The following is a 26,212-nucleotide window of genomic DNA, read 5'->3' on the forward strand; positions in this document are numbered from 1 at the left end:
GGGGCGACTCCTAGAAAAAAGGTAATCGGAAAAAGGAAAAAATGTTTCTAAGGAGTATAACGTGAACGAATTATATATGTGTCAAACTTGCCCCCTCCTAGACTATCACAACGACCTTTTGAATTTTTTTGAAAAATCGGAAATTCAAATTTTAATTTAAAAAAAGACTGAAAAATAAAACAATCTGGTTCGTGGTCTAACTATGCAAGTTACAAAAAAAGATTATTTAAAAAAATGGTTAATCGCGTTTTAATAGGAAGATACGTTCTAATCTTAAAGAAATATTGAAGATTAAAAATTAAATTTTGTTAATAACAAGATAGTTTAATTATAGAAGGCGAACCTTTTAAATTATAAAACCAAGAATGTGAAAATATGTCTGTTTCAATACCCATGCATATAATGAATTGTAATAATATAAATTGATTGAAACGATACATTTTTCAGGGTAGCTGTGAATAAAATTTAGAGCAAAATAAGAAACCAAAATATTAGATTATAATTATTATAAATAAAATTTGTACTTTATTTTGCAATAAATGAATAAGCAAACCCGGGGGGAGAATGTGTTCGTTAAAGCCAAACGAGCTTTAACAAAAGTTAATTCGCAATCACCAAATTACAGTTTTGTCGATGCTTTGGCATTTAATTTTTAGAATTTTGTGCAGAAATGTTGTGAAGTACAAAAACCGAGCTTGCGGCGTAAAGTGAAGATATTATTAAGTGCAAAGCGCAAAAACCGAATGTCGCGCACCCTAGACGTGCTCAAACTTGGAAGCCATAAGAATGTACCCGCGCCGCGGGCAAATTGTTTTTCGTCTAAGAGTTCAACCAATTGTTAATTTCTTTTCATATTTTTTATTATTTTTCAAGAACGAAAAACTTGCCACACCATAGACTTCAAGTTTTTAAGTATTTTTGCCGCGAAGATTTAAGCCTTGATTTAGATAAATAATTTATAATAACAACATTAAAAATTACGAAAAATGCTACAATCATAATAAAATAACAATTATTATAGTAAAGTACAGAAAAATATTGTAATATTTTACGATGTCCAAAATAATGAAGTATGTCCTTTATTCCGAACTCTTGAAATGTGAACTAATAACTTGTTCTAGAGAAAATTTCGAGTAAGAAGTAGTCATTTTAAAATAAAAATCGAATTTAAACTTAACAATTACTAAAATAATTAAATGCAGCCGACAACACAGCCACACAAAAAAAGTGTGCGGATCTGGTAACAAGACACACGTGTTCCTATGGATTTTGGGGTGCTGAATTTAAATTCGGTATCAAAGATCACCCATCACGTCATGGTTGAGCCATAACCTCAAAAAATGACGAAAAATCATGGACTGAGGCAAATAAATTTCAAAATAATGCCAGTGATGCAAATTTTCACTTCAAAAACATGTCGACAACTGTGAAGGATCAACCCTTACCTGATATCAACTTATTTAACATAACTTTACATAACAGAACCTGACCTCACATAACCTGAATTAACAGAAATTTATTGAACTACACGTAAAGCTCTGGAAGCATATTTTCCCAGTATCAAATGTGTGCTACATCGAATGAGTCAACTCGAGCCTAACCTAGAAATAGATCTAGCCTAGCCTAACATAACCTAACCTAACCTCACGAAACACAATTAAACTGATTGTGTTGTCCCGTTGTGTTTGCGGTACCGTTTGAATCAGCTTGGGCTTAACCTGCAAAGAGGTCAAACCTATCCTAACCTAAAAAAACCTTACCTGATCTAACCGATTACGCTAGCAACCCTGTTCTTGCGTACTTTCATATTTTGACATTAATAGCAGTAAGTGTCTAGAGTTTCGTAACCGCTTGTTGCTAGCATCATTCGCCTGTGTCTGTAACCAGGGCACCTCCACCAGGTGACGGTGGGCAACGAATTCACATTAGCTGAGACCTTGGGTTAACGGCGTTCATGCCGTCATGGCTGACACATGTAAAAAATATTATGATGCAGGGAAAAACCCCAGTATCGGTGTCTGGTCAGGGTGGGAAAGCGGGCTCTTCGACGTCGTCATCATGCAACTGTAGCTCTTCATCAATACATCACTTGATTGGTGCAGAGTCTCATGCTACAAGGAAAAAAACCGCGAGCATTGCTCAATCGCATGCCTGCAAGAATAGCTCAGATTCATTCTGTTACATTTGCAGTGAATATGAAGTGAGCAGTTTGCGAAAATCAATCGACGAGAAAGTTAAAAGTCTTAACGAAAAGTGTTTTGACCGTAAATTGCTGAACCAAGAAACAAACTGGGTTCCTTACGTCATTTGCAAATCCTGCAGACTCATGTTGTATCGCCTAAAAAATTTAAACAACGAAAAGTACCGCAAGTGCTCTACACCAACCACATGAAAATAACCCGTTATTGCGAAGGACTGCTACTTTTGCATGAATTCCGTCAAAGGCTTCAACGCCAAAAATAAAAATAACATTTCGTACATTAATGTGCGCACAGTGAGAAGAGCAATTAAAATTAATAAAAATGCACGCCAGACTGATTTAAGCGCTTTAGAAGATGATAGAATGGAAGTTGAAAGTCAATGTCATGGAGACGGTAGTGAAACCAATGATCGAAGAAAAATAGTTCTGATGATTCCGATGAAAATGACGCAAAAGATAACGAATATGGCGTGCATAAAATGAAATTGAAGGTTCAAATATTAGTGTCGCAACTAGAACTGAATAATCTTATTAGAGATCTTGGATTACCGAAAGACGGCGCTGAATTTGCAGCTTCATTTATAAAAATAAGAAATCTTCTAGAGCCAAAGACAAAAGTTTCATTCTATCGCGAAAGGGACAAAGAATTCAGAAAGTTTTTCGTTAAAGACGAAGAGACGTCTTTAGTGTACTGCACTGACGTTAACGGACTAATGAACCACTTGAAGAAAAATGTGTACAGAGACTGGATAAGAATTTTTGAGTGTTGCCTACATTTTTCGTACCGACTCGAAGTTACAAAATGGCAAAGTCGCAGTAGAGCTGAGATATATGCCTCTATATGGCTGGGCATTTTGTAAAATTTTACCCGTAGTTTTACATGCCAACAAGTGTTCACAAAATTTTAATACACGGCCATGTCATTATTGATTACACTCTACTCCTGATTGGCCAAATGTCGAAGGAAGCGGACAAAAAATTTGGAAGATTTTTTTGGAAGGCTTTTGTAGAATCGGATCCATTGATTTCCAGTTTGCGAAAAACACCTCCAAAAAGTACAATCATTATCACCTGAAGCTCTTAATTTATTAGTTTTACTGTCAATTGTCGAAGTTACTTGCTTAGTTCTGGTAAAATTACAACTGACGATGATGAAGGCGACAGCGATTGCAGTAATGATGATTCCGATAGTGAATAATTTTAAATCCTTTGTATTATATGTGAATAAATTATGTATTGCGTTTACATAGGTACACACTTGACTTGTTTTTTGTTCTATACTCAAAATTTTAAAATCATACCCTGTCCTTTTCTAGTCATTAATTTCTAATTCAGAATTTACGCTTACCAAGATCATACCCAAAAAACTTTTATTTATTTATTTCAGCTAGAGCAGGTGAATTCCTATTCATGAACTTTTCATGATATCGAATCCTTCATTTTGTTTGAAAAAAAGTCATATATTCGTTTTATTTTCATTTATTATATACGATTCATCTTCAGCGACCTTAAAAAACCCCTTATACAAAAATCCAAATTTTATTTATCATACGTGCCCGCCATATTGGATCCGCCATTTTGTTTTTTGCAAATTTGACTTCTGACTCGATATCAGCGACCTTGAAAACCCAGTCATACCAATTAAAAAAAAAACAATAAAAAATGTATTTATCATACTGGTACGCCATTTTAAATCCTCCATTTTGTTTTGGAAATTTTTTACACCGGATTCGTAATTAGCGACCCCAAAAACCCTTGAATAACAGAATTTGTCGTATTTTAACATTTTATACTTTTGGCCAGTTTTTCGCGATTTGGTTATACTCTGCATCGGTTCAGTTTACTCGTAGAACTCGTAGCACTTAAGAATGTAATATCCCATCGAAAGATTCGATGAAAAGTTGAAAATTAACTTTCCGAACCGAAATCACTCGTGGTTGAATTGACAGCCTTTAAGGGGAGAGTAGGATTTTGTTAAATATGACAATAAATCTACTTTAACCAAATCTCTAAAAGAAAATTGCTAAGTAAAACCATTCTTCACCCGCTAGACCCTATTCACCTTAAAGAAATATGGTATAATTTTTACAATTTTAGATTATAAGAGAACAGGGATTTTTTCAAGTTAAACGATTTTGTACTTATTTACTTTTTTTAACATTTTATTTTCAAAAAATATGTTCTCAGTTTTCTATCTGGTTAATGTTTTGAATTTGATAACACGCACCCTTATTCCGTGAAAGCTGAAAGACGAACTTCTTTAATAATCGAAAAAAGCGCTTCGTAAATAAAATAAAATAATGATAAAGAATAACATTTTTACTTTATTTTGCATTATCTGAATAGACTCATTCGAATGGATGTGAAACATGATTAGAGCTTACAATTATAATAACACAGTTCAACCTAACATTCAAAATGTTACATTTGAAACTTATCGAGCGCGAAGCACCAAAAAAGTAATGAGAATGCATTCGTGAAAGACAACAGCTTCAGTAAAGGCAGGGAGGGCGTTTTAATAGAAAAATACAATTCCGAGGTTTTTCACATCCGTTAAACTACATTTTCAATTCTAATCTATTATAAATTGAACAGTTTAAATATTCCTGATTAAAATACATAAATCCACGCGACACAATCATATTCGGTCCTCTAAAATAAAGCTAATTTTTTCAATTGTACAATTAAAATAAATTTTGCTATAGCAGATAAAAAACAGATCAAATTATGCGTTGCAAACTGAATTGTTTTCAAAACGTTACTAAGTGCACTGAACAAAAAGTAGTGGAAATCATACGCGGGGAAAGCATAACGACTTAGCTCAAAGAGCCAGATCTGTGTGACACAAGAAATACTCTATAGGTCTTTTTGATTGATTGATTTGGCATTACTGGACATTCGGCGATTTCCTCCGCACTCATTTCCTCGACCGCGCCGCTGTTCATGTTTATTTTCGCCCGTCCTGCCATTCCAAAAACAGGTGTAAACATTGCACGTAAAGCCGTGTGTCCGCATGATTTTTTTTCTAATATTGCATAAGCGTCACCATTGGGCGACGACAATACAATTTGTGGTTCGGTCGGCATGGCAATGAGTTCATGAGTTCTTGTTCTCAATCGGATTGGTTTATCGGGAGGAAAAACGTATTTTCGGAGTTCGAATATCCGATTCAGATTAGTCAGGGGAGAAAGTCGAATGAAGGGAAGATCCTCAAATCTATATCCAGGTATGCGTGGAAGAGTTTCCCTGAGAGTAGGCGAAGTGGACCTGTCACGAAGAGGTGGTTCAGCATGTGTTGAAGACCTGACAGAATAATTAGGGTCAGCAAGAGAGTGATTTGTGTCTGGATAATATCTGCCAGGAGAAGAAGAAGAAGGTGCACGGTGATAAGCGCCAGTGCTAGGGCCACTATCAGACGAACCCCTGGACTGATTTCTAAATTCTGAATCAAGAAATATAGGATTCAATTTGTGTTTTAAGCATAAAATCATATTCATTTAAAAATAATGTTTGTATTTTTATCAATTATAACTTATAGTGTAAATGTAATTCTTAAAATCTTAGAAAACTTTGTTTTTGCAGAGACCTGATTTTTGACACGACTATCACCTTAAGAATATTTGGCTATTTTCTTGATACTTTCCAAAACTTAGCAAGTCTCAGGATTTTTTGTCTGAATATTTAAAAATCGCGCAATCATGGACAATTAAATAAAATTTCCCAGATTCTTTAGTTTCTTTTTTGACTATTTTTCATATATTCTCAACTCAAAATTAATGTAAAATAAAGGAAAACCTAGGTCATTTTAAATTTTCTCAGAAATCTTATTGCAGGTATAGAACTTTTTTTTTAACTGCCTCCCATCTATCATGGAAATCTGAGACTAGGATTCGCGTTAGGTCTCCACCACATTAAAAATCTTTTATTTTAATTAGAAGGTGAGGAGGCAAGTAGCAGAGAACCTTAATAGGTTATTATTCTAATTTTACATGCACATATTTAGAACTATTTGGTATGTTACAACCTTTAAAAAGAAACAAGTCAAAAACGTGAGAACTATAAATAGGTATGCAAGAGTTTTCTTAGAAACCAATTTGTACTGAAATTGTAATTCTCTGCACTTTAAAGCCATTTATAAATTAAAACTATCTTGTCAAATGGGTTATATTGATTGCTATAATTTTTTAAGTTTTCAAAACTTAGTACTTAGCGACAGCATTATAAAATGCAAGTGCAGAAAACAACAAAAATTACATATTCAGTCGTCCAAACTGCACTTTTGAATTTTTAAATTTAAAGAGTACGTTTTAAACTGGAAAATTTGATATCTTAAAAATTTGAAAATTAGATTGTAAAGTGAATGTATTAATAATCGAAAATCTGAACAAGTAAAATTAACATACAAAAGTTGAAATCACACTTATTTGAAATGGCATAATATAGAGTGATATCAAATATACGATATTCAATGTAATTCAATAGATTAAAAAAACCATTTTGAAAATGCGAAAAAAAATTGTTCACTGCAGTTCCGCTATAGAAGCCGTTTCGGATGTACCCTCTATCTCCTTCGTACAATCTCGAGACTTGCGAAGCTATACACAATCAGGGCTATGTGAATAATTTCTGTTGCATTTTGTTATTAATTTTTTTTTAATTTCTGCAATTTTAATTTTATAATACCAAAATAAACGCGAAAATCTTTGTTCTCGAAAATCAGATTTTATAATTTGTAGAGTTCAAAGATTTAGAGTCAATTCTAAAAAGTCTAAAACTACGTAATGATTTTCAATGCGCTAAATGAAAGAATTAATCAAATAAATTAAAAAATTTTCTAAATTTGATTATCTTAAGCAATTTGAAGCTGAAAGCGCCAGACCTAACTGATCCGCGCTTGTTAAAGTTAATTAATGACATGACGAATTGTGTTGTACTCACGTAATACTCCATAATTCTTTGTGATTTGTCCGTTGTGGGTTATTGGACAATCCATGATTTCTTCTGGAGTTAATTCCTGAACCGCGCCACTATTCATATTTATTTTCACCCGTACTCGGGGCCCAAAATCATTTGTATATATTCCTCGAAGATTAATGCGTCTAGTTGTTGATGACTTTTTCAATATTGCACAGACGTCGCTATTGGACGTTGATAATACAATTTGTTCTCTGGTTGGTATGGGCACCAGGGCGCGATATTCTGTTCTCAATTGAATTTGTTTATCTGGAGGAAAAAGGTATGTTTGAAGTTCGAATGTTCGATTCGGATTGTTGTGGGGAATAAGTCGAATAAATGCAAGATCTTCGAAACTAAATCCAAGTATGCTGGGAAAAGTTCTCCTGAGAGTAGGAGACCTCGACCTATTAGTAGAAGGCGATTCGGTATCTGATGGAGACCTAGCAGTATAATTTTGTGTGGTAGGAGAATGAGTCCTGTCTGGACGAGGTCTGCTACGAGAAGAAGAAGAAGAGGGTCTATAGCGATCAAAACCAGGATTGGTGTGATCATCGGGCAAACGCTTGGACTGCGAACTGAATTCTGAAAGAAGAAATACAGGATTGCATTTGCTGCAAAGTATCTGCATAAATTTATTTTGGCACATCACAAGTTGTAGATGAATTTATAATTGAATGGTTTCATTCCTAAAACGCCTCACGGTACCTATAACGTCCCGATGAGAAAATATGAATTTCAGAACTCGGATCTTGTAATTTTCGTCCATGCTTGTCCCATTGTAGTATTACATTTTTCCAATTTTCCCCACGGTTAAACATTGTATCATTATAATAAAGAAATGAAAACTTATTTTGCAATATAAAAGAATAATGACACAATTGGTGGAGAAGGTTTCAAAGTCGCGGTGAGGAAATATCAATTTAGGAACTTGTGTCTTGAAATTATTTTCAACGCTCGTCCAATTGTAGTGTGTCATTCTTTTAATTTTGAACCACGCTTGTCACATTGTGTTATTACTAGTAGTCTTGCGCGCCATACGACGTTCGTCTATTTATCTTTTTATGAAAAAGAATAAACCAAAAGCCTATCTTTTCTATGTTATCCATATTTAATGCATGTTATAAAATAATAATATCAAATAATAGAAGGCATCAAGGGATGGGTTCTGTACATAAAACTGTAATTAATCTTTCAAAATAGGATTTCAACCAATTTTATTTTTTTTGTAGAACATAAAAGTGTACTATTTCATTCCAAATGATCTTTTTTTAGGAATAATTAATTTACACTTATATTGATGAATATCATTTATTACAATTTTGTAATTCACGTTAATGATAATCATATTCTTTAAATAATGAATTTTCCTTTTTTAAACCACAATATTTATAAATCAATCTAGTTAAATTGTTGCACGCGCATTATAATAATCAATGACCTTGTAGGTAGAAAAGCACATGTAATAAGCTAGTTGTAACTTGGTAAACGCTTTTCTGAAAATCTTGGTCAAATCTCTCCAATATTAGTGCATGCGTTCAATGTCATGAAAATTTTAGTAATAACTCTTTCATTATTCTGATTTATACAAAATCATTACACTACATTGTAAGGAATAACGCGATATATGATTTCTGTACAAATTTTGATAACAAGAGTAGATAGATCCTTACAAAAAAAATCCATTATTGAACGCAAATTTCTGCCAATTGTTGAATCTCGGGCTTAGTTAAGTCTCCCACTGTCCCCTGGACTTTTTACAGTAAAGTTTATGAAAAACATAAGCATATTGTCTTTAAACAAATAAATACTTGAAAACTTATCATGTGGGTTGAAGGTGATGTGAAAAATTTGGTTTATGGTGGTGGATGGAGGGGAAAGGTGTTATAACTGTTTTACCGAAAAATACTCTTTTGACTTAGAAGTTCAAGAATTGGGACAAATTTTGTTATTTCCTAACTGAAAATTCTTTATTTGATGAAAATTGGTCTCTCCAGTTGAAAAATTCATAGTTTTAGTGGAAACGTTTTCATTGAGAATTCTTTTTTTTAATGCAACTTTTTTTGTTTGAAGATTAATCTTTTTTGTTTAAAAATTTGGCTATTCAGTTTAAAATTTATATTTTTAGGTTGAAAATTTAACTATTCGGTTAAAAGTTAAACTATTCAATTATAAATGCAAATCTTTATTAAAAAGCCAAATTTATAACAAAACCGTTTACAATCAAAACAATAACAGCTGAATTGAACAAAAAATTGCAATTCAAGAAAATTTTTAAATTTCTAACCAGAGATGAATTTTTAACTAAAATAATGAATCTTTAACCAAAACAATTAAGTTTTAAAAGCCCGTTCAACCTTGAAATAATGAGAGAAATGTTCAACAAAAAAGATTAATTTTCAACCAAAGAAAGAAAGAATTTTCAACCAAGGAATTGAATATTTAATTAAAATTATGAATCTTCAACCAAAAAAATATCTATTTTCACTCAATTCGTTTAACATTTAACCAAGTAGTCGAATGCAAACAAAAAAGACAAAGGGGAGCCAAAAGGGATATGTTTTTATTGTGTTGATGTTCAGTAAGAAAACCAAGTTTCTACCCAAAGAGATGAGTTTTTAACCAGGAAACAATTTTTAGTCAAAACAGAAAAAAATTCAACCAAATTGTTAAACATTTTAAAGCAAAAATTTTTAAAAACTGTTCCCTTATAGTTCAGAAATCAATTCATTTGTTAAAAATGCATGTTGTTGTTAAGCATTAATCTGATTGGTTAAAAATTAATCTTTTGAACATAGAATTTTTTTATAATGAAAATATAGTTCCCTTAAAATTTAATCTAAAAACAATATAATTGCCTTCCTGATCGATTCAGCGACTTGAAGTGCAGAACCTACCTAATGCTAAATTTTTGGTTGAGAATTGATATTTTAAATTAAAAAATGATCTTTTTTAGTTAAAAATGTTACCATTTGTTTAAAAATGCACATATTTTCATGAAAAGTCGTGTTTTTGGTAAGAAATTATTCTTTTTAGTTGAAAATTTTTCTTTGTGATTAAGAAAAAAACTATTGATTTGAACATTCCTTTTTTCTTTGTTAAAAATTAAATTTCTTTACTGAAAATTCAACTATGCCAATTTTGGTGAAGCATTGAAATTTTGAATTAAAAATTGATATTTTTGTGCTGAAAATTCAATTATTTGTTTCAAACCTCGTCTTTTTTTATATATAATTAATCTTCATGATTGAAAATTCATCTGTTTGTTTGACAGTTCAGCTATGTATTATTAAATTCATCTTTAAAAAGGAAAATTCCTATTTCTGGTTCTATATATTCATATTTTTTATTCAAAATTTATCTTTTTTAGTTGAAAACTCCACTATTTATTTGAAAATTGATTTTTTTATTAAGGATTCAACTATTTCATTAAAAATTTAACCGTACAATTTTAGGATGAAAAATTATATTTATAATTAAAAATTAATTTTTTTTTAGTTGAAAATTCGTCTTTTAGGTGGAAAATTAATTTTTTTGGTCAAAATCTTGTTTTATGATCGGGCTAAAATATCTTGCATAATTTACTACAAAACAATTTTTTATCGCTGAGAAATTTTGCTAAATAATGTGTAGAACCTGTCTGATTTTAAGTAAATTCTAACTTATTTTAATTACTTTACATATTATTGTTATTGGATTGAAAATGCAAGATATATCAGTAGTTCCTAATAAAATCGAAAAAAAATTACCTTAAAAAATAAGTCATTTTCATTTTTAATTTGTTCGTAACTAAGATATAAATCAAAAATTCATGCTTGCAATTGTAAAACTGCGTACCTACAAGATATTGTGTACTTTTCACAGATTTAATCAAACTCATTGATGAAGGCCAATCATTGCTGATTGAAATTTTTGTGAAATTTGTATGAAAAAATTGACTAATTTTCAATGTATTTCAAACCAGGAGTTTTTTTCGTATTAAAAAAAAAGAACAAAAGTTTAACTTTCGTAAAGTTTTTGTAGTACATTTTCGTAACTTTCCATAGAAAAAAATAATATTTTATAGATTTTTGTAGATATACGGATGATTTACATTAAAGGGGAAAAATTATCTGATATTGCGACCAGCTGTTCGCTCTTTTATTCTAAAATTAATTCCTAACCTCAAAATCTCAAAAACTTGTTATTGCATTTTAAACCAGCAATGGACTTTAATAACAAAAATTATAACAAATTTCATGCTTCAAAGGACTATTGCTTAATGTTACATTAAGTTTTGTAACTTAATGTAACATTAACTTTTAATTAACAATATACTCATGTTATATTAACCTCACTCCGAAGCAGAAAAGTATTATTTAGCTCCTTGAACTTAACCTTTGCCACAAAAATAGTTTTACTCTTTTTCAGCTCACCCAGCCTGTATTGCGGCGGTACGGCTGGCAAGGTGGTGGTAAAGGAGAAGCGTTGATTCGTATTATTGACTTCGAATTTCGATTTGATTATTATTCGCAGCTGTGATCCGAAAATACTTGCGCATGCTTGAACTCTGCGGCGCTCATTGGTTCTAGTTCGCGTACGTATTTGAAAATCAAGTACAGACCGGCACTGTAAGCAATGACCTTCACTAAACCCCAAGCAAGTGCAGATCAAGGCAGCTCTGTCGGGATCTTTAACTTCAAGAAAACATGTGTAACGTTCTATCACTGTCTAACTCACGGATGTCTCGTGTCGCACGCGTGTAGTTATTAAAGAGCGAGCAATCGTGACTATTTTGCACTGCTATCTCACCCACCAAAATTTCCTTAAAATTTTTAAGTTGGGTGAGCTGATCATTGTAAAATGGGAGCATTTTAAATAAAATACATGAATTTTGAAGAAAAGAAATTTATTTTCCACCAAAACTACTTTTCTATACAACAAATTAATATTCAACCGTAGTTACATTTTCGACAGAAAAGAATAATTTTCGAACATTAAAATCAATTGAAAATTCCTTGAAAACTATTAAAATATGCTAAGATATATCGAGTCCTTTAACATACCATATTAAATTACTGAAATCAGTTGCAAATTCCTGTGCATCTTTTCGAACACCCGCAAATATTTAAAATCCTTGAAAATCGTTTCAAATCTGTTCAAATTTTTTAAAGCTCTTGAAAATATTTCGAAAATTCAAAAATACCCTCAAAGATGTTAAATCCTTAAAAATATTATATTAAATTTCTGTGATTAATTGAAAATTCCTTGGAATCTTTTAAAATAATTTAAATTTTTTCAAATCTCTTAAAAACCTTTTGAAATACCTAGAACTTTTTTTTAAAGATTTCTGAAGTACTTTGTAATTTTTTAAATAAACCCTTTCCAGTTTTTTTAATTCTTTGAAATTCTTTTAAATTATAAAAATAAAGTGAAATATTTGAAAAAATGCGAAAGTACTTTAGAAATCTTTAAAATATATTAAGGTGTTTCAAAAGATTTTGAAGGTTTCGAAATATTTGAGAGTATTTGAAAAGGTTCCAAGGTATTTGCAATTGGTTACAGTAATTTTGTATGATATTTTAAAGGATTTGATATATCTTTGTATATTTCAATAGATATCAAGGAGTTTTCAATTAAGTTTAATAATTTAGAATGAGATTTTAAAGGATTTGAAATGTTTCAGGGTATTTTTTAAATTAAGGTTTGTGAGTTCAAACTTGCACGCAATGCATTTCTGTCAAAAATTGCATGACAGTTTTTTTGGAATTCGAAATCTTTCCCGAAAACAACTTTTTTCCTGCTTTCTTTAAAGAAAAAAATGAGAGGTTTCATCTTTTATAAAAAATTTTTAATGTTAACAAAAAATTACATTTTCCGTCATTGTGAAAAGTTTTAAAGTAGTCTACAACGTGAAAAAACAAAATATTACGCGAAGAAAAATGGTAATCGATTTAAATTATTTATTTAATCATTATTTTATTGATATATCTGTTAAAAGTTCGTGTATTTTGCATTTACAAAACGTCGTATAATAATAAATAATTATAAAAAGAGAGCTTAAAATTGGGTACTTTAATTTTTCTGAACTGTAGTTTATGAGGATGGCTTTTTCACCGTGTTTCAGCTTGTCGGTTTAGCGCAGTGGATAGCACTCCAGACTGCTAGGCGATAGATTTACGGATAGATTATGTAGTTTCGATACCCCGTAGTGTTAGAAATTTTATTTGTAAAATAATATTTAAAAACGTAATATGTGTATTCACTCTAAACAGGACTATTAATATCTGCAGACAAAATAATCGCAATAAATTAATACTTATTTTTTAAATAACTTTTTTGTCATATACTTTGAGTATAGCAGTACGATACTAGTTAGCACTGACGCAATGCTGTCGCCGAAGGTGAATTTTCTATTGGAATAGAACTGTGCTACTAGCGATATGGAGTGCTGTCCCAACACTGACAGCCCAACACAAAATAGTGTTATCAACTCAGAGACATGCGGTCGGGGGAAGTCACCCCGGGCCGGGCAGCCCCCTCCGGGGAAGCCAGTCCAGGCCCAGCACCTCGGCAGCCTCCCTGCTATGAGGACCCTTTCATTGTCATGAGATTTAAGGCTGTTTCAATAACTAAAATCCTAAAGACATGGCTTAATTCAATTCTAATTATCTGAATTATTTTCCTGATGTAATTTTAAGACAATGAAAAAAAAGTTGATGAAAATCGGTTAACATTTCGAGCAATTAAACATATCTTTAATTACATGAAAAATTACAAGAACTGTCAACTTGGAATTGAAGATATTAACCGATTTTCATCAACTTTCTTTTCATTTGCTTGATATCAGATTATGAAATTGATTCAATTAATTAAAATTTAATTTATTAACATTTTAACATATTTTTATTTTTCTCAACCGGTTCTAATTCTCTCGCGTGAAACATGCAACCTCCCGCATGACTTACAGTCAAGTATCCCCCTTGGATTCTAGTAGAGGGAAAAAAATGGTGGGGTGCACCACATTTAAAATAACACAAAAAAAGATTAAATTTGTTGCAGATATGACCTGCAAAGGTTAATAATTAAACATATTTCAGCGAAAGTTTCACCGAAGTTAGGAAAATAATTCTCTATTTGGTGACTGCGTCGCGCTGAAGTGAACAAATTTCGGTAGAAAATGTAGAATCAACAACAGAAAATACAAAAAAATGTTCTTACTTATATATCTAATCTGAAATAAATGACATTATTGTAGACGAATTAGAACTGATTTATTTATATTTAGCAAAAAGTAGCTGACAAGTAGGAGTCCCTACTTCTCTTCAATTTAATGAAGTTAAACGACCCTAGATAGCGCTGGCTTCGTTATTCTCGCTAGATCTCGAATAAAAATGTAGAACTTATAAGACGAAAGATTATCCGGGCAAGGTTAAAAATTAGGGATTATCTTCGATTCATGTAAAGTTCATCGGGCAAGGTTGAATATCATTTCGGCAACCATTTCTACATTATTCTTTACTGTCTGGATGGTTCCTAGTCCCCAACACTCTAGGTTATAATCGAAGAAGGCGTTTTAAAGATCTCATTATTGTACAAATTTTATTTAGAAAATAATTGTTGATAAGTTTTCATTTTCTATCTCTAATCAAGTAATGTTTATTAAACTTTTATAATTAAATTACGATGTAACAACTTTCATTTTCAACGTCACACTTTTTTTTGAATGAATATTTTTTTCAATTAAATACAATTTTAAAATAGAGCTAATTATATTATTATTTTAATAAATTATTAATAGAATTTTGGTAAGATATTGTACCAATAACTTATTTAAATAATAATATAATAAGAGACAACTCCAAGTACTTTTTTTATTGATTTATTCGAAAAAGTAAAGATGTTATAACATTGTATTATAATATCTGTAATTTTTCTAAGCAAAAAAGTAAAGAGACATAGATTATTGCTACCACATATTTCTTCATAATAGTGAAGTCATAGTTACTAAAAAATTATAAATAACCTGCTTGATTTATACTATATTCTCACACAATCTAAATTGCACTGAAAATAAATAATTCTCGCTTTCAGAAACGTATTCTTTCAGAAAAATAATTGGCTTACACCTTCTAGTTTAAACGTAAACAATTAACACTCTAATTAGTACATATATTTAAATTTTAAGGTCAAGTTACGAACAAATTTAAAGTCTCTAGAATACCTTCTTAAATATTTCCAGAGTGGGGGGAACAAGGAACCATCCACACAGTAGAGCAGCGATTCCCAAACTTTTTATGCACTTTCTGGGGAGCGACAGGGCCGCCACCCTCACATTTTCTCACAATACCCTGCCGCCAAGGGGGGGCACTTGACTGCTTCACTGCTTGACACACCATGCTTCACGCGAGAGAATTAGAACCGGTTGAGAAAAATTAAAATGTGTTAATATTTTATTAAATTAAATTTTAATTAGTTGAATCGATTTCCTAATCTAATTTTAAGCAAATGAAAAGAAATCTAATAAAAATCAGTTAATATCTTGAATGCCAGTTGACAGTTCTTGTAATTTTGCGTGTTCATAACGATGTGCTTAATTATTCGAAATCCTAACCGATTTTCATCAACTTTTTTTTCATTTTCTTAAAATTACATCAGGAAAATGATTCAGATAATTATACTTGAATTGAGCCATATCTTTAGGATTTTAGTTATTGGCAACGCCCTAAATCTTATGACAATGAAAGGTTTCTCTTAGCGGGGGGGGGGGCTGCCGAGTGGCTAGGCCCGGGCTGGCTTCCTCCTCAGGGGCTGCCCGGTCCGGGGTGGCATCTCCCTGCCGGCGGCACTAGTTTGGGAATCGCTGGGTTAGAGAATAATAGAAAAATGGTCGTCGAAATGATATTCAACCACAGCGAGAACCATATTCAATTCTGTTCTGCGATATTCGCGTTCTCAGATTATCGCTGTCCATTTTCACCCATAGAAAGAAGAATGATAGAGTAAAACTATCCACACAGTTAAGAATTTTTTAAAGAAATGGTTACTAGAATCATTTTTACTACCCACGAAAACCCTTTGCAATGTCTTACAGCGAACTTTCTGATTTTAGCCACTTTCCCCTAATTTCCACGCCAAATTTAAGGGTTAATGGTAGCCCTATCATTTTTTCCTTAATTTGGATTACATATACTGCAATTGAAAAAATTAAGAATATAGAAATTGCCCTATTTCGTAATTAGTATTACTGTTCGGCGCCCAGGCCCTCGTCCTGCCTACATCTGGGGTTTGCCCCACCTTTCGTGAAATACTTCACTTCATGTGTTTAACGGTAACGACAAAATATATATTTCTTTACGATAAGGCAAATAATTAAATTAATAAAGACAATAAGTTAATAAATCGCAATGTCTTGATTCGCTTGTGCTAAGAAATAAGTTCAGAGAGTGAATGTTAATTAATGGAAATTGACTACATGGCATAAAAGATTTTTTTCCACGAGAACATGGCATGAACCTGATAATTAGTTAGTTTTATGCTTATCTATCTTATATTTGTTTAATTAAAAGCTTACATTTGACGAAAAACAGATTTTATCATTAATGTATTATTAGTCGAAATATTTGTATGATGATTTTGCCAATTTTTCTTCTGATTAAGTTTATTAGGAACCTTTTAACAAAATATTCACAGGTAAGAATTGATTTTTAAAATTGTTACATTATAAATCTTATTACACAAATTGTTTTACGAAATATTTGTGCTTTCATTTTTTAAGTAACCTTAAATATTATTAACGTTCTTTTGTTTATTCTTATGATAATTGCAAAAAGTAGGGCATACCTCTGAAAAACTGGACAGGCCCTGACAAGTTTTTCCTAAGTAGAGAAAACATCTGCAAAAGCTTCACACGTTATGTATGACCCTTGCCAGTTGACCCGACCAGGGCCACGCCAAAACTAGGTAGAACTGGTCAGTGCCTTACCAGGCCTACGTTTATATTTCTAGACGGGTATCATGATTTGATGATGATTTAATTATATGATATGATATGATGATGATTTGATTATGTAAGCCCTTACATGTATGTACATTTTAATTGTTAAAAGATTGTCATAAGGACGACTGCCGGATTTCGCATGAATTGGACCCATACGTTTTTCAGGCCGAAGAACCCGAATCCGGGATCTCGAATGGTTCGAAATGATAGTTTTCTCCGCTCCAATGGGCTTCTTCCTCCTATTTATCCACCCCATGATGATAAAACCCATTACATTTAATTTATATACGTATATATATATATATATACATCGTGTCTAAAAAGTCCCAGGATGGTTAGATATTTCCTCAGGTAAAATATTTTTCAAAAAAGTGAAGGTCATTCCTAAAGTAAATTTCAACGAAGAATTCATTGGGGAGCTCTGTATTGATCTTGGTGATGTTCCTGAAGGTTTTTTCGAGGTTTTTTCCAAGCAATTCACGTTTACATTAAGCATTACCCAGGAACAACGACGTGGACGGAGTAAATTCTGTTCCCTTTGAGGAGCTTGATTAGCGTGAGTGTCCTTGCCTCTCACGCTTCAGTGAAGATGTTCGAGCTGAAAACCTTGAGCTTCTTGACAAAAAGCTATGCGATTGTAAAAATGAGTTACAGCATTACGAATCATCTCCCCATCAATCAAAGTAGCCTGTTGCAGAATCCGATTCTGCAATTCGTCTAAACTTTGCGGTTGCGTTGAGTATACTTTGCTCTTTAACTAACCCCAAAGGAAATAGTCGACAGGCGTCAGATCAGGAGATTCAGCAGACCACTTGATTTCACCCCTTCTTCCAATCCACCTTTGAGGGAACTGAGTATACAAATATGCTCGAACCTCCCTACCGTAATGAACCGCTGCTCCGTCTTGCTGGAACAAAATATTTTGAAAATTATCGCCTGTAATCTCCCTTATTCTTGATACAATTTGGTATCTGAGAAGCTCTTCATATGCACGGACATTGAGATTACCATCGATGAAGAAAGGGCCTATCAATGTATCATTTAAGATACCGGCCCAAACATTAATTTTTTGTGGATATTGTGTGTGACTCACCAGCATCCAATCAGCATTTGTGTCGGACCAATATCTACCATTTTTCCTGTTAACTTCACATTTTAAAGTGAAAGTAGATTCATCTGAAAATACCGTATTGTACAAGAGAAAAGGATCTCTTTCAATTTTGTCCATCATAATTTCACAAAATTCAACCCGACGATCAGGATCGTCTTCATTGAGCTCTTATACCAGATGAACTTTGTAGGAATGGAAATTAATTCTTTTTCAAATATTTCGCACTGTCTCAGGAGCAACGTCACGCTCATGACTAGCTCGACGTAAACTAAGGTGTAGGTTGCCAACAAATGCTTGGGCTATGTCCATCTGCATCTCCTCAGATGCTGCAGATTTTGGACGACCAGTTCTCTGAAGATCCTTGATAAATCCATGATTCATAGAGCGCCTTACATTTCTTTCAATTATTGATTTTGAGACAGGATTTAACCCTTCTCCATTGCGAAAAGTGCGATTAAAAAGCAAAAGAACTTGATCATAAGATTGAACTCGATCTCCCCAACCACGCATCATTAATACAGATACCCTCTCTCGTTACGAAAGTTTAGCTTGCGCCATAATAATCTTTTAGCGAAAGATTGTAAGTATGTACTCGTAATACGTAAATTTAGTTTCGATTCGTAATATTCGTATGGAAAAACGGTATCGGACTTATGGTATGACCTTAAGTATTGTCTTAGGTATCGAAAAACAGTATAGGACTGTGTAACTCTTCGGGGAGGAACAGAACTCTCACCAGAACCCCTGGAACTCTTAATGAAAAATTTCCTTTTGATTTTACAATTTTCAAAACGCTGTAACCAAGATCAATACAGAGCTCACAAATGAATTTCTGGTTGAAATTTTCTTCAGGAATTACACTAACCTCTTGGAAAACTTTGTTAATTTAAAATAATCTTTAAATGACCTTGACCGTTACAATTGACCTATGACTTGGGTACGTACCTAAACGTAGAATCTTCCGCTCTATCAATTGCAGATGCAAAAAAGTGGGTTTTTATTTTTAAAAAAACAAAGTGGACCTTCAAAAAGCCATGAAGTGTTAATATAGATATATATTAACACTTCTTATCGATTTACTCGACGTTGATATTCACAAGTACATTTACTTGGAGTGTAATTTCAATATGAAAATCAAGCATATGACCGCAATTGAAATCCTATCTGAGAAGCCCTTCGTACTGACTTGTAGTACCAGGCCAGTGAATAACGTTGGCATTGGCGTGGTACTGGTGAAACCCCTAATGATAAATAAGTTCTGTACTGACTCAGAATACTGGGCCAGTATATACTGTTGTTAGTAGCGCGGTAAGGCTAAATTCCCTGATGATATTTAAATTCGGTACTGATCTGCTGTACTAGGCAAATACAGTATTACACCATTATGATACTAACCGTTGGTTGAACTCTTGTGTCAGTATATGACCAGTAACACGTATCAGTACTGCGCCAATAATATACCAGTATCACGCCCACCGTTGGCGGAACTCCTGTGCCGGAATTTCATCGGTGGTGACGGTTAGTACTGGGCCAGTTGTAAACCAGTATGGCGCCAACCATTGGCGGAATTCTTGCGTCAGTATTCTTCCAGTAATGACAGTCAGTACTGAGCCAGTCGTAAATCAGTACTTTGGCGATGGTTTACACAGTACTAACAGCCAGTACTGGTATTTATTCCTGTATTGCAACTGGCGCGGTACTGCGCCGGTCGTGAACTCTGGCTAATAACCGACTTTTCCCCCTGGGTCATCAAATTTTATATATTAATTAAATTCATAGGGTGTTATTATGTTGGGATGGATCGATTAGAAGAGTTACTTAGCGCCTTTATCATGTTATTTCGTGAATTTGTAATGTAGCGCATATGAGCGCATTTTAAATCCTTTTTGAAAAGCCCTTCAAAAAATTTTATATTTTAATTACATTTATTTAAAGATATAAGCGTGAGGCAGATCGATAAGAAGTGGTAATGAGGGATTTGATTATCGTGTTTTTTAATTCAATAGGGGCGCTCATGAGCTTAATTTAAGTCCTATCTGAAAATCTTTTTATAGATTTGTAGATACCACTTTTTCAAAAATTTGTAAGAAGTGACATTGGTTATCATCGTGGCTTTAAAAAACTTTAAATCTAACTCACAAACAAATACATTTTTTTAGAAAAATTATGAAAATAATTTATTACTATTATGAAAATATAGTAATATATTTGACAATTTTTAACAAATTATATAAACCAATACTTGTAATATAATTATGTTTTATTAATAAGCTTCATAAAAAAAACCTATTGTATTTGAATCACGATTCAATGTTTTTGAGGTTTTTTCTATAAAAAATAGAAAAATTAATGTAAAGAAGTGCTTAGTGGTGGATTTACGTTTTCGTTGGGAAGGCCTTCTATTGTCATCACACGGAAAAAATTTATCCGTAAAAAAGTCACGAAATTGTAACTAGGTCTCGGATAGAGGATGAAAAAATCAAAGATTAAAACATTATTGTGTGAAAAATGTATGGATAAATTAAGAACTTTTTCATGAATAGTTCGAATTTTCTACGAACAGTTCCTGAAAATTTCAGACTAGAATATAAAATGGGAGAAAATTTATTTGTGCGATTTAATTTATATTTATAAATTTACACAATTCTGAGGGTTTTGAAACCTCGAACTCAACAGTTTCTAAACATAAACCATGTGTGCGTAAACGCGCGCAGCCATCGAGACTCAACAATGTAGGTATAGTAAAAATTCTAGCCACTCATTCGACGAATTCAATCTATACATACGTGCGCATATAGTCATCGATTTACGGAAAAAAGTGATGAGCGGTTTTAGACTTGTCACATCAAGTTCGTCAATTCTTTCTCAAAATTCGTCGATTATTTACGAAATTGAATCAATGCCCAATGAATTTTTTTCATATCCGAGACCTAGCTACTAGTTCGTGACCTTTATACGCATACATTTTTTTCGTGCAGAAAACATATCCCATTAAAAATTGCAGTTTTTCGTCAATTGGATTTACATTTTCTTAAACACAACGTGAATACTATAATTATAGTATTATGATTTTTAAAATCAGAGAAAAACGATTTTTTTTTAGATATCTGACTTTTGGCCCTACAACTATCTTAATGCCAGCGCTGCATTATTGAGAAATGGCTTCCGAAGTTAGTGCGCGTTTGAGAGCGTGACAGTGGCGGGGGAACCGCGTTCACAGAAAAGTTAATCCCTTCCAAGCACGCTCGCGGCAGTGTTGAGAATTTTCCAATTTGTTTGCTCTCACTCGTTATTCAGCATAAACCTTATCTTATGTCAATGTAGTTCTTCTGATTTTAGAGCAAACGAATCTCGATGTAACAAAATGTAATGATATAATAAATGCTTAAGTCAGTATTTGTTTCATTTTATTTTCCATAATAATTATTAATCATAATCATTATTATATATACTATGATTTTAATAACTAATTATTTTATTTTCTTCATATATTTTAAACCTGTTTGAATGATCTATGTACTACGAAAATAAATTCGAATCCCGAGGAGCGAGCAATAGCCGCGACGATTTTATCTAAAGAAAAAATAAGCAAAATAATATATTCTATGAGAATATATACATATACTTCCAAAACTAAAATTCAGATATTTTTCTAATGGTCATGATTGAAAGATTATGTTCCTTTGTATATAATTATCAGAATTCCACTCGTTCCCTATTCTGTGCGCTCCAATATGCTTAAGCCCCCCCCCCCTCCCAGCATTCCTTAACGGTCTATGCAATTTAATTAAAGCATGAGTGCTTGTTACTTTTACAAACATAATATTTAAATGCGTCTAGAAAATGCTAGTTTTGACGTCAGATGGTACGCAAACATTTTTTCTCGTACACTTTATGTGACCAAAATTATTATCTGCGTAAATCTTAAAATAATACTTCCCTGAATAATATATATATTATATTATTGTATTTACCGATAGAATTCAGGAGAACGGCCAAGCATACGAGCAGAGTGCAGCAAATCTTCATCTTTTCAATTTAACAATATAATGTAACAAGCTAACTCATGAATAATCTACTGCTTCATTAGCTAGCACAATTTATACTGTAGTTGTTATCTTTTATATTGAAGGTGTCAACTTTGTCCTTCTGCTATATTTACATATGATAAGAATCAGTTTTAATGAAAATCATGTAGCTACTGCGCACTTCTTTCAAACTGATATCACCTCTAATGTAATATTGTATGTTGAAGCTTAAGATTATTTCTTAGAAAATCCTAATATTTGAAAGAATTTTTCATGAATTTCTGTTTGCTGAAATTTGTGTTTGAACAGTTGGCTAAAAGATTTCGCGGTTTAAAACTATTAACTGACATTCTTTTCAATTGCATTTTTGTAATTTATGGAATTATTTTATATGCAGTTAGTATCTTGCAAATGAAGCGGAAAAATTTCTTTTAGTTATGTCTAAACTTAGTAAGTGCTTATGGCATCGTATGGGAAATTCATGGTATTTCTCACATCGGTTCAGTTTGCTGCTTGCTGTTTGAAAAACAATTCAGAAAAGCGGCAAAATTTGAGGTGCCAAAAAAGATAAGCGCAGAAAGCGGCAGAACACCGTATACAACAGGTTTAGTATGTTGCCGTTTTATTGCGTTTTCTAATTACAATTTTTTTTAACTTGCATGTTTTATATTATTCTTAACCTGATCAAGACTTTGCCTGACCGTTTTTGAGGGAAATAACCTATCTAATTACCAAAAAAAAAGGTTTCCGCAATTTCTACAAAGGCTATTTTAAATTTTAAATTAGGTGGAATATTTATTCTTGCGCAAAACTACAAATAAACTTTCCTATTATAGAACAAGTTGTCGATTCCGTGTGGGCGGCACTACATACCGCCCGCCGGCGATCTAATTCGCCTAGTATGGTCCAGGGACTAAGGGTTGAATAAATATGGTCTTATTTTCACAAATGAACCGCCGCATCGCATAACGGGGTATAAAATATCTCTTGAGGAGTGGAAGGGCCCCCAAAAGTCATTCAAACTCTTTTTTACATGTTATTAAAAAAATGTTTTCATTTTTTTATTTGGCTATTCTTTTACAATTGTTAAACGCACGCTTATGTTATGAAAGGTAAAACGGGAAATTATATAATTATTTAAAATAACAGAATTCAACATATTGGTAAAATGTTGCATTTGTTACACAAATTGATCGAGCGCAAAAAGTCATCCAAGTGATAGAATGTATTCGTAAAAGCCAAAAGAGTTAAATATTAGGCTAATGATTATTTTCTAATTATTTATTTAAAATTGAAGTATGTAATACAAAGGCATGTAGTATTACGCGCTGCAAACTATATTATTTTTAAAAAGTCAAATGAACTAAACATAAAAAAAAGCTAAACTCAAACTTATTTTTAATTACTCAATATCCAGTGATTTGACGACATATAAAGTAATTTTATATAATTCGTAGAAACATTTTTGTAATTAAAAAAAATGTGATTGTGAATGTAAAAAATGTTTTTTGAACTTTAATTTTAAAAGGTCTATTCATACATTCGAGCGAATTTTCCTGCGCTCTATTTCCTCAACCTTGCCGGTATTCATTTATTTCAATAGGATCAAATAGAAAACAGTTTTGAGATGTAGAAAAATTAAATTTTCAATGTAAAAAGTTATTCTCGAAGATGAGTTTCCAAAATGTTGTGCATAAAAGGGTAGGTAAACATAAAAATGGAATGCATGCAACGGATTTAAATGACATGCGCTTTTTCAGTTTGAGTAATGATGTGGCGAAATGTGTTGTACTCACGCCATGCTCAATCATTCTTTGTGATTTGTTCACGGCAGCTAACTGGCTATTCCGCTATTTCTTTTGCGTTCGATTCATCAACCGCACCTCTATTCGTGTTTATTTTTACCCCCTTGGGTACACCAAAACCAGATGTAAATATTCCACAAAATGTCGTGTGTCCGTTTAATGTTTTTTCTAATATTGTACATACGTCGCAATTGGATGTTGATAATACAATTCGTTCTTTACTTGGCATGGAACAAAGGGCACGAGCTTTTGTTCTCACTGCAATTGGTTTATCTGGAGGAAAAACTTATCTATGGAACGCGAATACCTGATTCGAATTTTTGTAGGGAATAAGTCGAATAATTGCAAGATCTTCAAAACGAAATCCAAGTAGGCTAGAAAAAGTTTGTCTGAAAGTAGAAGACCTTGACCTATAACGGAAAGGTGATTCGGCAGGCGAGGGCGACCTGGCAGAGGAATAAGGTGTGGTAAGAGAATGAGTCGTGTCTTGACAATGCCTCCTACGCGAAGAAGAAGGTTCAGGGCGATCGAATATAGGATTAGGGCCATTATCAGGCAAACGCTTAGACTGCGAACCTAATTCTAAAACAACACTGACTCTAACGCGCAATATTATTATACCAGCAATTCATTTCTTTCAGTGAAGAATTACAGGATTGTATTTTTGTTTAAATTATCATCACAGTTGTATCTTGGAACATCACGATTTGTGAATAAGTTTCTAATTACGGGGTTGGATTCCTAAAACGTTCATAATTTTTTGTCAGTCCATGCAAAAAATGTGGGTCTTCTGACGTCTATGCGTCATAAAGAAGGCATTTTCAAAACGTTTTTTATAATATCTACTGCCAGGCTGCTCTGCGAGGGAAAAGGTTATAGCAGTGTGGGCATGGTTGATCTGCCTGAAACGATATTTAGTTCATATTTGGGTGTAAAGTTTCTCCTATTATAAAACTGATTTACCCCAAGTGCCAACTTCGAAAAGAATCTGCACAAAAGTTATACCATTTTTTTTAAAAATGTTATTTTTTCTACAATCAATAGATGAATTTTCATGATTTAAATATATATTGTGGAAGGTATCACAGTAGCTAAAAAAGTCAAGAGTGAATTATTGCGAACAGAAAGGGAAAAATAAAATTTTTGGAATCATGAAAACAAAATTTCACTGTAGACTTATTTTCACCGCCGGAATTTTTTTCTTATAAGAGACTTACGCCCTTATTAACAATATATATTTTCCCTAGAAATGCAATGCTATTCTATTGCAACGAGAACAATTGTCGCAGTCTTATCGTTACATGTGGGGCTCTAAAAGGATGGACGAACCCCTTTCCCAAGCTTCTCGTGGGAACAGCAATTTTAACACCAAACATGGTCGCTACTACTTTAGAACTGGGGCAGCAAATAAAGATAGAGTCTATGCGATGGATCGGCGGGATCTCCTGGCTTTTAGGTGGGCCAGAGAAAAACAAACGGTTTATCTCTGACCTATCTCGACTATTCCAAGACTCTCCCCTTACTGACGACCACCCGCCGAAACCAGAGAATGTCGAAATAATTGAGAGAAAAGTGTACGAAGTGCAGCTTAGACTAGACGATTACTCAGAGAACATAAATAGCTTCAAGAATCTGCGTGATGCCCTCATAACACCTGTAGAAGAGCGCACAGTTTTTGTACCGAAAATGGGCAACTTAGCTGACCCAACGAATTAAATGCCAATTACTTGTCTGAGTACACTGTCTAACAAGGTCACCTTTCCAAGAGGCGACTTTCATTGTGACATCATGGGCCCACGCTCGTTTTTCTCACACTATTGCCACTATCTCTAGCACTTCGCCATTCTCAGGGGTATTTTTGCCGCAAACCTGCAGATCAAAAGTACAAGGTCACTCATGTATTTTACATGGATCTTAAGATATGACACTTTCGTGCTGGAGAGACTTATTCATACCTGGGTGTGTTACAGAGCCACATTTACGATGTGACGTCTATAAAGGATACTCTCCGAAGCAGATACAAACGTCTCATCTGGCATGTACCAGGTGTATACATATGAAACCGGTATTTTTTCAAGAAAAAAACACATTTATTTCAAGAGAATGATAACAAATATTTTATTCAAAGTATGCGCC

The sequence above is a fragment of the Belonocnema kinseyi genome, chromosome 2 (genome assembly GCF_010883055.1).
Source record: "Belonocnema kinseyi isolate 2016_QV_RU_SX_M_011 chromosome 2, B_treatae_v1, whole genome shotgun sequence".
NCBI lineage: Eukaryota > Metazoa > Arthropoda > Insecta > Hymenoptera > Cynipidae > Belonocnema > Belonocnema kinseyi.